Consider the following 13,419-nt stretch of genomic DNA (forward strand, 5'->3'; position numbering starts at 1 on the left):
TATTATAGATATGTGTAACAAAGGATATGTAGGGCCACCATAATGAATGTAGAAAGGTTGAGTCACTTAGCCCAACTCTCTCTTTCTCTCACTCTCACTCTATCCAATCTATCCATCCATTTTGTAGCCCACAAATAAGGCAAATCAAAACTTCAGTAGGCCACATCACATTAAACCATTGCCACAGAAACGACCACCACTGAAACTATCCTTGGGCCCACCAAGTTGTTTATTGCTAAAATTCTGCACCAAAATCACTATTGAATCTGTTTTTTTTTTTTTTTTTTCAAAGCCCATATGAGCCATGTTTCAGATATTAATAAGACCCAAGTATTAGTGTATCTTAAATTAGTATTTTTGACATTTTCCTCGTGAAAATGTGGGTTTTATGATAAGTTATGTTAACGTTAAGAAAGAATTATGATTTTTTGTTGTTTTTTAATATTTTGAGAGCCTCAAGAAGAGAGAGTTAGGGTTTTGGCTGTAAGTTCTCTCCATCCTTATAATATTTTCTGAATAGTATATTAATCGTCACTTTGTGTCGTAGCTTTTTTCCACAAGAGCTCTTCACATAAAAAAATCATATATTCTTTGCATGGTTGCTTGAATTTTCATTTTTTTATTGATACAATTCAAATTAAGTTACTTCTATAAAATTGATCTCCAACGTTTATATACCATTTACCTATTCGTAAAGTCATTCCACTGGATGAATGGAAAACACATTTATATATCATTTAACTATTACTAAAGTCATTCCCACTTGGATGAATGGAAAGCATAAATATTCAGATAATTCAAAACTTCAATGAGAACTCGGAAAGTTTCAACTTAATGCCTTGAGGGAGAAGGCTATCCTAAGCAAATCCCCACCCCACGTGCATCCAGTGGGCCCAGATGAGATCGGACTGCCCGGAGTGTCTCACATCGTTTTTGGGAGCAGGGGGACGACTGAGCTGGTGTGGATGTTAGAGCAGAGTCAGCAGCGGTTTGGCCCATCCACCTAACGGAAGGTGCGGATGTTTATGTGTTGATGGACGGATCTGATGATCAGTTGGTCAAAGATGATCATGGAGAGCCACATAGCTATCCCATAGCATGGATGGACTTTGGCGTAAGCGGATTGCATGGTGTGGCAATCCGACCTCTGAATTGTGTTGAGGTGGCAAAGCTATGGAGGCCCACCATGTTGTATGTGTTATATAAACACCGTTCATCTATTTCGCCAGATAGATCCAAAAATGAGGTAGATCCAAAGTTCAAATTGATCACACCAAATAAAGCAGTGGGGATTAAAAAAGTACCATTGAATTTTTCATTTTTTATTTTTTATTTTTTTTTGTTGCTGTTGAAGTTTTGGATCAAGCTTATATTTATATTTTTCCTTCATGCAGGTCGGTGTGATACCATAAACAGGTTGAATAGCAAATAAACATGATAGTGAACTGACGGTTGACCGGTTGACATCATCTTCCCAACTGCTTTGTGGTGTGCACTCAGCTTTGAGTCTGCCTCATTTTTTAACTCGTATTGCCTAAAATAATCTCCTAAAATGGATGGATGGCACGTATATAACACACACATGCATCGTGGCGGGGCCGGAGACGGATTGGCTACTCCCCCTGACACCAGCCCGGTGGCTGGTGGTCGGTGCTCTGTGGGCCCCACCATGATGTATGTATTTCATCCATTTCATTCATCCATTTTTACATATCATTTTAAAGATTGATACAAAAAAAAAAAGTGTTATAAATCTTAGGTGGACCACACCACAGGAAAACAATAATAATTGGATATCCACCATTAAAATCCTCCTAAGGCCCACTGTACTGTTTATTTGACATCCAATCTGTTGATTAGGTCATAAAGACCCAGATGAAGGGAAAAAAATAAATATCAGCTTGATCCAAAACTTTTATGGCCCCCAAAACGTTTTTAATGGTCAACGTTCATTCAACACTGTTTCCTGTAATGTGGTCCACTTGAGATTGAGATATACCTCATTTTTTCTTTTATACCATAAAATAATCTATAAAAATAGATGGACGACATGGACGAAACACATACATCATGGTGTGGCCCACAGAGCACCGACCACCAACCAATGGCTGGTGGCAGGGGGAGTAGCCAATCCCTTTCCGGCGGGGCTATAAAAATTTGCCACGTCAACACACCACCGAGATCCACACCACACATTTGGCGTCCGACTTTTGCACCCAAGTCGTCCATGGTGGGCCCCAACAGAAGAATATTCGGCAATCGCTGAACAGTGGGGCCACTGGAACAAAATAGGGAATTGCATCACGGAAACGGATTTGGCTACTCATGGCTGGTGGTCGGTGCTCTGTGGGCGCCGACATGATGCATATGTTTCATCCATGCTGTCCATCTATTTTTCCGGATCATTTTATGATATAAGAAAAAAAAAGCCGACATATATCCCAATCTCAAGTGGACCACATTACAGGAAACGGTGTTGAATAAGCGTCGTCCAATAAAAACCTTTTGAGGGCCATAAAGATTTTGGATCAAGCTGATTTTTGTTTTTCCCTTCATCTGGGCATGTATGACGTAATCAACAGATTGGATGTCAAATAAACAGTACAGTGGGCCTTAGGAGGATTTTAATGGTGGATATCCAATCACTATTGTTTTCATGTGGTGTGGTCTACCTGAGATTTATATCCCTCTCATTTTTCAGATCAAGAAATAAAATGATATGTAAAATTAAATGAAACACAGACATCTTGGTGGGGCCCACAGCACCGACAATCCGTTTCCTTGCATCACACAGGACAACTTCAAATGGAGTATTTTAGGTGTAAGCAGCGATAAGGCTGACATAAAAAAAAATTCTTTGCTTATGTCAGCACGATGGATACCCTCAGGTGAGGGAAGACCTTTTTTTTCTTTTTATCTCTAGCGGTAACAGCTTATTGAGTGAGGCTCTGACTGTGGGGCGTACCTGGATGTTTGTATAGTATATCCACTATGTTCATCCGTTATGCCGGGTCATTTTAAGGTATGGTTCAAAAAATGAGGCAGATCCAAATTTCAGACCACACCACAGTGATGATTGAACACCCACCATTTAAATCTTTTTATGGCCCATTTTAATGTTTATTTTCCGACGTCCAACCTGTTGATCAGGTCACATGAACCTGGATGAAGGAAAATACCAAAACTTTTGTGAAATTTTTTAACTGTAAGAGTTCAATCCCTATTATGTGGTCCACCTGAAATTTGGATTTGACTCATTTTTTATACCATGCCTTTAAATGAGTTGGAAAACAGGTAGATAAAATAAATATCATCTTAATCCAAAACTTTTATGGCTCATAGAAGGTTTTTAATAGCTAATTACCACTGTGTCTGGTGGTGTGATCCCCCGGAAGTTTTATTTGCTTCAGGTAATTTAAGACCATATACTGATTTATGCTGGCAAAGCAGATGACGGTGTGGATATAAAATGCATACATCAAGGTGGCCCTGCAGTCAAGTCAGGGTCCCACCCACATTGCTAGTTCGGGCCGCAGCCAACTCAGTGCCCGGAAGTGGATTGGGTACTGCCCCGCCCCGGACCACACGACAATGAACAGCAGTGATAGGATGTGGATTGCGTCCTACCCCCGCCGTCTACACCATCCATTCATTTTTTGGTATTATTTTAGGGTATAAGTCCAAAAATTATGCAGATCCAAGGCTCAAGTTGACTATGCTGATATTTGTGTTTTCTTTTCATCCATGTCTATGTAACTTTATGAATAGGTTGGATGGCACTTAAGCATCACAATAGGCCGTAGAAGAGTGTTTCATGAATAGGTTGGATGGCACTTAAGCATCACAATAGGCCGTAGAAGAGTGTTTCAACTGTGAGAACCATTATCACTGCTGCTTCCTGTGGTGTGGTCCACTTGTGCCTTGGATTGGACTCATTTTTTGTTTTATATCCTAAAATGATACTAAAAAACGGATGGACAGTGTGGACCCATACATCACAGTGGCCACTCAAAGCTCCTGACTGTTCCCAGCTGGAGACGGGCCGGGGTAGGACGCAAATCACTGTGATAATGGCACCCACGGTTGAAACCTTCTTAAGGCTTTTTTTTTAAAATAAAATAAAATAATAAAAAATTTTTACTTTTTTTTTTTTTTTTTTGCATTAAAAGAATGGAACTACTATACAGGACAATAACAATTTCAGGCAGCCCCATCGGAACAAAGGGGGGCACTGCCTATCATATTCTGTCTATAGAAAAACTTAGTTTATCTGGATTGTAAAAACTCTCGTATAGCACCTTCCCTGACCGATAAAGGACGGGCTCCCCACGGGACAGTAGGGGAAGGTCAGCGACCTCAGAGAAGAGGAAATTTGACTGGGAGGAGCTGCCCATATGAGCCAAGCTGTCTGCTAATCTGTTTGCCTCTCTTTGAATATGAGCAATCAACATGTTTTTAGAGTCCCAATGACATTGAACCTCATCTTGAAGCTGTAGATTTTCCACGGGATACGGTCGTCGGAGGACAGTAAGTAGGGGTGTACACAAACCGAGCTAGCTCGGTTAGCTCGCTCGACTCGACTCGAAAAAACTCAAATCGACAGAGTTCGAGCCTAGTCAGCTGGTTTTTTTAGCTCAAAAATGAGTTCGAGCCGAGTTCAAGCTCGACTCGACTCAGATCGAATCCAGCTCAAATCAAACCAGCCCGGTTATGAAATGACTCAACGAAGTGTGGCTGGGGGCAAGGAAGGTATGCACGTGAAACAAATACCCTTTTTTTTTTCTTGGTTTTTATGTTGCTTAGAAGGTGTTTGATAAAATACCTGTAAAACTATTGCTTCTGTTTTATGAACAGTAGAATTTTAAAGGTACAGTCCAGGTGTTTGTGGAAATGCTGCAATGGCGAACTCGGCTCGATCTTGGCTCAAGCTGGCTCAAGCTGCTGACCGAATCGAGTCGAGTTGGCCAGTCAAGCTCAAGGACCGAGTTGAGCCGAGTTCAAGTTGAGGTCAGCTAGTGGCCAAGCCGAGTCTAATTGAGGCCAGGTCTCCTTCAACGAATAAGTGATCTAATGTTTCCTCATGCTGGTTGTTTCTTGCTCCGTAGCAGAGTAGCAAGAGGCGAGAGACACTCATTTCTTCTTCACGCTGACTTCAACCGGGACAGCTTTGTTGAGGATTTTCCAGGCGAACGTAGCTATCTTAGGAGGCAGCTTAGCGGCCAGACCCACTTGGCCGAAGCACATCTCGAGCCCGGCTGGTGAATCAAACCCCAAAACGATTTGAATGAACATTTCCCATAAGAAACCTTCTTAAGGTTCACTTTGATGGTTAATTGACATCCGTTGAAACTTTCCTAAGGCCCGCTTTGATGGTTAATTGCCATCCAACCTGTTCATAAGGTTATATATAAGAAGATGAAGAGAAGATACAAATATCAGCTTATATATAGGAAGATGAAGAGAAGATACAAATATCAGCTTGAAATAAAGTTTTCGTAGCCCTCAAAAAGTTTTCAATGGTAAGCGTTTAATCTCCACTTTGTTGCCCACGTAAGCCTTAGACGTACCTCATTTTTTGCCTTTTATGTTAGAATGATACGGAAAAAATAGATGAACGCTGTGGATAAAACCCATACATCATGATGGCCCCCATAGCCCCATCCATTCCTGGCTAGGCAGTACCGATCTACGTCCACGGTGCATGGCGTACCCGGAGTGCAATGCCCACCTTGATGAGTTACCCATTGGTTTCTCCAACTCATTTTTTAGCCCAAAAATGAAGTAAATCTAAATACCAGGTGGACCACATCACATGAAACAGTGCTGATTGATCATTAAATTTAATATTCTTAGCCACAGAAGCTTTAGATCAATCTAATATTTTTATTCCCTTCATTCACGTCTGCATGACCTTACCAACAGGTTGGATGGAAAATAAACATTACAGTGGGCATTAAAGTAGGCCTGGGAAATTTTAATATTGAGCGTTTAATCACCGCTTTACTATGGTGTGTTCCACACGAGATTTGGATCTGCTTCATTTTTCGGCTTGTCTGCTAGAATGAGCTGAAAAAATTGGATGTACGGTATGGATATACAGTACAAACATCAAAGTAAGCCTACGGTCAGGGACATACCGAGTTGGGTAAGGTGAGGTCCACCTAATCCAATCCCTTTGCGAGATGGAAGCAGATTTGGTGCCGCCTGGCCTCATCCAACATGGTGAGGCCGTGAATGCGAGGTACGTCTTGATGTGTCATATTATATATACACGTCATCCTTCTATTATTTTCAAAAATTTAAGGGCATGGGATAAAAAATAGGCAGATCCAAGTCATAGAGGACCACACGACAAGAAAATGTTATGATTCACCGATAAATTCCTGGGGGGCCACAAAATTATATTTTAGATTAAGCTGGTATTTGTTTCTCTCTCTCTCTTCAGTGAGGTTTGTTTGACCTTATCAACGGGTTAGATGGAAAATAAACATTATGGTGGGCATTGCAGTGGACCTTAAAAAGTTTTTAATTGTGGATATTCAATCACCACTCTTTCCCATGGTGTAGTCCACATGACATTTGGATCTAGTTCATTTTTGAGCTCGTGCCATAAAATGAGCTGGCAAAACAAATGAACAGCATTGATGTACAATACATACATCATGGTGGGCCCAACCGTCAGAGCTATACCATGTTGGGTGTCACACCTGAAAATCCGACACATGAGTCCTCGTACTCATGGACATGAGTATGCTATGGCTAATTTTTATACACATGCTAATCAATACAATCCACTATTATCTCAAATAAAAAAGGAACTTCATAATCTTTATTTAAATCATCACATTCAAAGTTAAAATAACTTATATACAGCCATTCATGGTCTAACACCAATACATGAAATAAATTATTAAAATAAATAAGCCAAGTCCGCAAATCTTCATCCACAACCGTGTTGTCGAGGTGCTTGTCCTAAAATATTAAAAATCCCAACAGAGCGAGTTATGAAGCCCAGTGGGTAGTCCATATACAAGTTTTATAAACAAGTGCAATTTGAACTAATCCAGGTAATATCAAGGATGATAAGATGAATATGGATGGTATGTATGAATATGGTGCAACGATGATGCATGTGATGAAAAACGAAACGCGCATGAGTAATATCGACATAACTTAATACCATCGGTCGGTTGAACGCCAAGGTGACTTGTTACAATCCTAACATGCCCATCCACCAGTTATAAACATAATCAATTTGTTGCAATCCTGGCATGCTTTAAGCTAGTTAAATTTGACACATTCATCACAATTCTAACATGTATTAGGTTGGTCAAACCTTTTATCCATTTAGTTACTAATGGGCTCCTCTTACAATCTTGACATGCTCACCTACCATAATAATCTCAAAAATAAAATAAAATGTGCACGAGTTGGTACATGAGTGCTCATGTACATGTATATTTTAGTGAATTCTTAACAAATAAGTTTTTACTAAATTTTGATATAAAGTTACATGTGTGCACATGTACACACTTGTATACACCTCATAATAACTATCATAGTCTCCTATATCTTAGTATACCTGACTGTTCTACGAACTGACCACAGAAATAACTACTCATCACTAGATTAACCTATCTAATCGTCCCCTCATCTTTGGACCATTTGATCATAGTAAACCAACCATGACGTCATTATATGTTCATGCATACATTTATTTAAGATTTTGATCCATTCATCTTATTCTTTACCTATATGCATGCTTAACTTGGTATTGAAATCTCGATATGAGAACATTACACACTTGTACAAAATTATCCAAAAAATTTAAAGGGGCACATGCACATACCGTGGACCCTTCTCAAAAACTTATTTATACACATCCGATTATGGTAAAATTTTAACCAAATGATTATTGATTTATTTGAGTCGTGCATCTTAATCTCTACTCCTAGATCATAATATCCAACTGTTTATCAAAAAATTTCATCCTATCCACTTGATAACCCACCTAAAAATCACCATGACAATTCTTATATTTTTCTCAATAAATATGTCAAATTACTTTTTATGTCAGGCCTCAATTGAACCTATTTCTAGAGCCTATAAGCTTTGGACAACTTTTAATATCTAATTTATTAAAGGGAGAGAAACCATATATGTGTGTGTGTGTGTGTGTGTGTGTGGGAAAAGGTACTATGCGGTCGACCTCACAATAAGCTCCCATGAGGTTGAGCTGTGTGGGCCCCACCGTGATGCGTGTCGACCATCAACACCGTGCATTTGATGGGTCCCCTTTAAATTATGGGATATCCCAAAAATCAGCCGTATACGGAACTCAGGTAGGCCATACCATCTAAAATCACGTGAAGACACCGTTAAAACATATAAAAACACTTGGTGGGGCCCACCTGAAATTTGCATGCGTCTAAAACTTGGTCTGAACCCTCATCCAAGTGGGACACACATAATGGATGGGCTGGATTTGCAAACCACATCTCGGTGGGCCCAAAAATGGTTATGAATGTTTTAATGGTGCACGGCCCCTCTCCACTTCTATATGTGGTGTGGCCCACACAAGTCACGGATTGACTTGATATTTGACAACTAGGCCCACGATGGAATGGTGCATCTGACTGATGGGGTAGATGTTCGAAACGCATCACGGTGGGGTCCACACAGCTCGACCTCATGGCACGGACTCGTGAGGTTGAGTGCATAGTACCTTTTCCCTATATATATATATATATATGAAGTACAATATGTTACGCTTTACTCCCATTTTCAAACTCATCCACCTGTCCATCATGTATATTTTCATAGCCATCAAATGGCCCGTCCAAACAAAATTTTAACAGTCCATATTGCAATAAACACAACTTATTGTACCAGTTTAAATTTCGCGGAGGACTGCACACAACAAAAATAGTAAGTTTTTACTGTTATAAATTTTCCTTCCCGTGATGACATCATCAGGGCCCATTCAAAAACCGATTTTGGATGTCCAATCCAGTGATCTGGACCGTCCATCATCAAGATTTCATAGGAAATAGCATAGCGAATGGAGTACACCGGCCACCGACTAGCGGCCCACATCGTGTACACAATCAAAACATTAAGGCTAAAATGGGCTTTGTTTTCAAGACCAACAACGGCATTGCCGTTCACTTCAATTCCTTCTGTTTAATAAAAATAATAATATTATTAAAAAACCTAATCAAAGATGTTATTTGCTATGAACGTTCCAATCAGTCTTCTATTTAAACAACAAAGAAGCGTGCAGCTTGTTGTGTGTGTAACATAACAGGGTTAGGCTATTTTCAGTTCAGGATTTTCTCTGGAAAGAAAAAAGAAAAAGAAAAGAAGGAACGTGAGGTTGTTGGAGCCTTTTAGCGTGGACGTCTTCAAATAAAATTAATTGAAAAGGAAAAAAATCGACGGTGGTCGTTGGTTACGTCTGGGACAGTGTTTTTCCATCCTTAATTAAAAATAATAATAATAAAAAATAAATAAATAATAAGAAAACAGAAAGAAAGAAAGAAGATACATACCTGTATAACTTTGCCATCTTGGAGTAGGAGAGAGGTGGTCCGACGTCATCTACATAAAATAAAAAATAAAAACAACAAAAGTAAAAGAAAAACAGCAAAGTCAATTGTTATTGGATATATGTCCAACCATGGATGCATTATTAAAAAGAAAAAACAAGGCAGAGACTTGTTTCCTATTTGGGAGGTATTCCTAGGGTTCTAATTCATCGAAGGGTTTCGAATGGTGTAATAAGGGTGAGATTCAATGTTGTTCAAATCGGGTAGGCTCTCTCTTTGTAATTTCTACTTTCATAGTGATCATCCCTTGCTTTGTGTCGCAATTTTTTCCTGCAATGGTTTTCCATATTAAATCATTGTGTTATCCTTGCTTTTGTTTGGTGTAATTGGATTACTCACCTAGATCCATCTATATGTGCTTTAGCAATCCCCCAACATAACTCAGGAGACTTAATCGCTCCACTTATTTTCCATCTAGTGTTCTAATTGGTTCATAGGTCCATAATGCGTGAGTTCATAATCACATTCAAATCCATTACATCGCCAATGCATAATTTCCCTTAAAATCATGATCAAATACCTCCAAAGTTTATCAATTTCATTATTAATAATGCACTAAGAATCATGCATAATGTCCACGCATAATTAAGATATCATAACTAGGCTTAGCCATATCTAGAGATTCATCCAACGTCCTATACTTGGCCAATTCTAAGGGCCGATCATGGTATAGAATACGAATAATATTGTATGCATAGGTCATGTTAATAGGCTTTTAAGGGATTAATTAGTGATCCAAAAATGCATTTTTAATAATGCAGTAATGTATCAATTTAAAAGCCAACCTCAGACATTTTATGAGCTTTTCAAGATCCAAAAGATAGTCAAATAGTGCGCATTACCAGCCCAAAATATAATTCCTCCAAAAGTCAACCAATAAATCAGTTTATAATGGTTTATGGTCCCACCACATTTTGGGCACCTTAGTGATCCAAAATTGGGCCTTAACGTTTGACCCTTAAAACTATAAAATGGGTCCAAATCATTTAATGGATAGAATTCATTTGTAGGGCCTAAAATGTGAGTCACATAAAGTCCACTCCCAAGTCCAAAATATAGAATATCTAGGGTCTAGTAATGGCTCGACACGAGACCCATTAGTTATTCATTTAAGGGTCATTATACAGGTTCCAACGGTAGAGTCCAATAAGGTCCCAATTAAGCCCAAGAGAAAGTCCATTGTCTCAATTTCTATGGGCTTTTAAGTGATCTAGATATGGGGCCGAATATGGGCTTTTCTTGTCAACCTAGAGTAACCATTTAGCTGGTCCATTTAGTGCGTCCAAAGGGTAAAAAATATGGGCCTTAATGGGCTTAAAGAGTATATTCCTTTATTTTATTTGTGGTCCACATAAAGATAATTTTCTGAACTATTTAAGGAACTAATTATGATTAGTTTGCTGACTTAATTTAGTGGGCCAAACAAAACATACAGCTGGTCCAAATATTACTTAAACACTGTCCATTAATTAACCCAAGTTGGAGATGTAATTGAGCCTTACATGGGCCATTGTAATGCATCAGTTTAGAATATTTTCAAGGACTGACTGGAGTGCCACTCAATGGTATTCGAGGGTCTAATAGAGTCAATTAATATGGTCCACCCGTTAGTTAGAACTCAGTGATCAATTGGCTCCAATCATTGAATCCAATCACGTGTGACCTTATGAAGAGGTTGGATGATAAATAAACATTTCAGAGGCCCTAAAGAAGTTTTTAATTGTAAATATTCAATCACCACTGTTTCTGTGGTGTGCTAAACCTAAGATTTGGATCTGCTCCATTTTTAAGATGATGCTTTAAAATGAGCTGTCAAAACGGATGGACGACGTGGATGTAAGGCACATACGTCACGGTCGCCCAACAGTGAGGGATCCACCAAAACCGCGCCCCTGGGACCTAAGTTCCCCTCATGGGCCCGTAGATAGAGATCTTGAGACACTTGGCAACGAATAGATTTAGGTGGAATTCGGATGGGGATTGCTAACTGATGCTGTCGTAGCCAGCAGCTACTGATCGGAGCTCTATAACCTCACCATGATTTATGTGCATCCATTTTTTCAAATCATTTAAAAGCATGAGCCTAAAAAATGAAGCAGATGCAAATCTCATATAAACCCCACCACAGGAAACAGTGTTGCCCAAAATTAAAAACTATCGGTGCCATAAAAGTTTTGGATGAAACTGATATTTGTATTTTCCCTTCATCCAGTCTCTCTAACCTAATAACAGGTTGGATGGCAAATAAATATTACAGTGGCCCTTGGAAGCTTTTAATGGTCAGCGTTCAATCACCACAGTTTTCTGGTAATGTGGTTCACTTGAGATTTGAATCTATCTCATTTTTGGCCTCATACCCTAAAATAATCTAGATGGACAGAATGGATCAAACACATATATCATGGTGGGGCCGACAAACCATGAAGTGGTCCGTGGAATTCGATGCTAGACAAGGTGTACCTCATGCTGGACGGGGATTGCGTGGCACAAGTTCTGTGGGGCCACCATGATGTGGGTTATATCCACACCGTCCGTCCATTTTGCGGAGATCATTTTAGGGATTCAAAGTACAAGTGGACCACATCACATAAAGCAATAGGGATTGAACACCTACCATTAAAAACTTCTTGAGGCCAGATAAGTTTTGGATAAAGCTGACATTTTTGTTTTCCCTTCATCCAGGTTGGTGTGACCTATGAACAGATTGAATGGCAAATAAACATTATGGAGGGGCCTTGTGGTGTGGTCCACTTGAGCTTTGTATCTGCCTCATTTTTGGGCTCATGCCCTAAAACTATCTCGCTACATCGTGGTAGGGTCCACAATATTACCACCTTGACGCACCACCGACACAATCTGCATCCGCAACGGCCCATGATCACCCAGCCACTCAATGCAGAGCAGAGATTGACACAATCCACGTCCGCCCATGATCGCGCTAGCCACTTTATGCAGAGCAGAGATTGAACGCACCAACACTGACAAAGGATTCCAAGTTGGCAATTAAGCCACTGGTCTCGCTAGAGAGGGGAGGAGTGGGCCGAGAGGAGATTGACAGGATGGTGAGATTGGTAATGCACTCGAAGAAGGAAAGGCCTTGAGGACCACAGTGAAGGCAGTGACAGATGGCATCGTCATACAGAGTAAGCTAGCTAATACGTAATAAAGCGGTTCTATGGATGTTCTTGTGGATAACTATAATACATAATTACAGTTAACTAAAATGAGAAGAAGAAATTTTTATTTGTCCACTCAACTGGGCCATGATGTATGTTTTGTGTATTCATGGAACATGAGTTTTCTTCTAACATCTCTGTAGCAAAGGTAAGGGGCTTATCAAGGTAACAATACTTCTCTATACCAAATTGAAGAATTCAACATATGGATGAATAGGAGCTGCTCCACATAAACACGACAATGGAAATCGACACAGACAACCACAGGGGAACAAACCAAACGAGCTTTTAGATGATGAATGACCTAGTGCAAGGAGGCTAACAGTGAAGTGTGAACTGACAATGGGTGTACTAACAAGCTAACCAAAAAAAAAAAGCGCTCTCTAATGCTATTTTCAACTGATTACGACTTGCTTATTATGACTTCTTCTTCCTTTTTCATTGCATTTTCCCGTCTTTCCTATTGCCTTAATTCCCTCCGATTTGTTTCCATTTCCTTCATTCTGCAATCCCTTTACTTGTCCTTTAAGATTCATTTAATTCCTTTTTCTTATCCATTCATTTTCTCCCAAATTTTGTTGACTGGTTATTTTGGTGCCATTAGAAGGGCAAATCAAACATGGCCCATCATCCAT

General features: G+C 39.6%; 1 long non-coding RNA gene across 1 annotated transcript; it reads right to left on the reverse strand.

The window, feature by feature from the left end:
- Positions 1 to 6,807: 6,807 nt before the first annotated feature.
- Positions 6,808 to 9,702, reverse strand: LOC131218231 (uncharacterized). The gene is made up of 2 exons (XR_009157576.1): positions 9,552 to 9,702; positions 6,808 to 6,972 (listed from the first exon to the last, which is right to left on the reverse strand). It is a non-coding gene; the product is annotated as an uncharacterized LOC131218231 (long non-coding RNA).
- Between the last annotated feature and the right edge of the window lie 3,717 nt (positions 9,703 to 13,419).

The sequence above is a fragment of the Magnolia sinica genome, chromosome 11 (assembly GCF_029962835.1).
Source record: "Magnolia sinica isolate HGM2019 chromosome 11, MsV1, whole genome shotgun sequence".
NCBI classification, from domain to species: domain Eukaryota; kingdom Viridiplantae; phylum Streptophyta; class Magnoliopsida; order Magnoliales; family Magnoliaceae; genus Magnolia; species Magnolia sinica.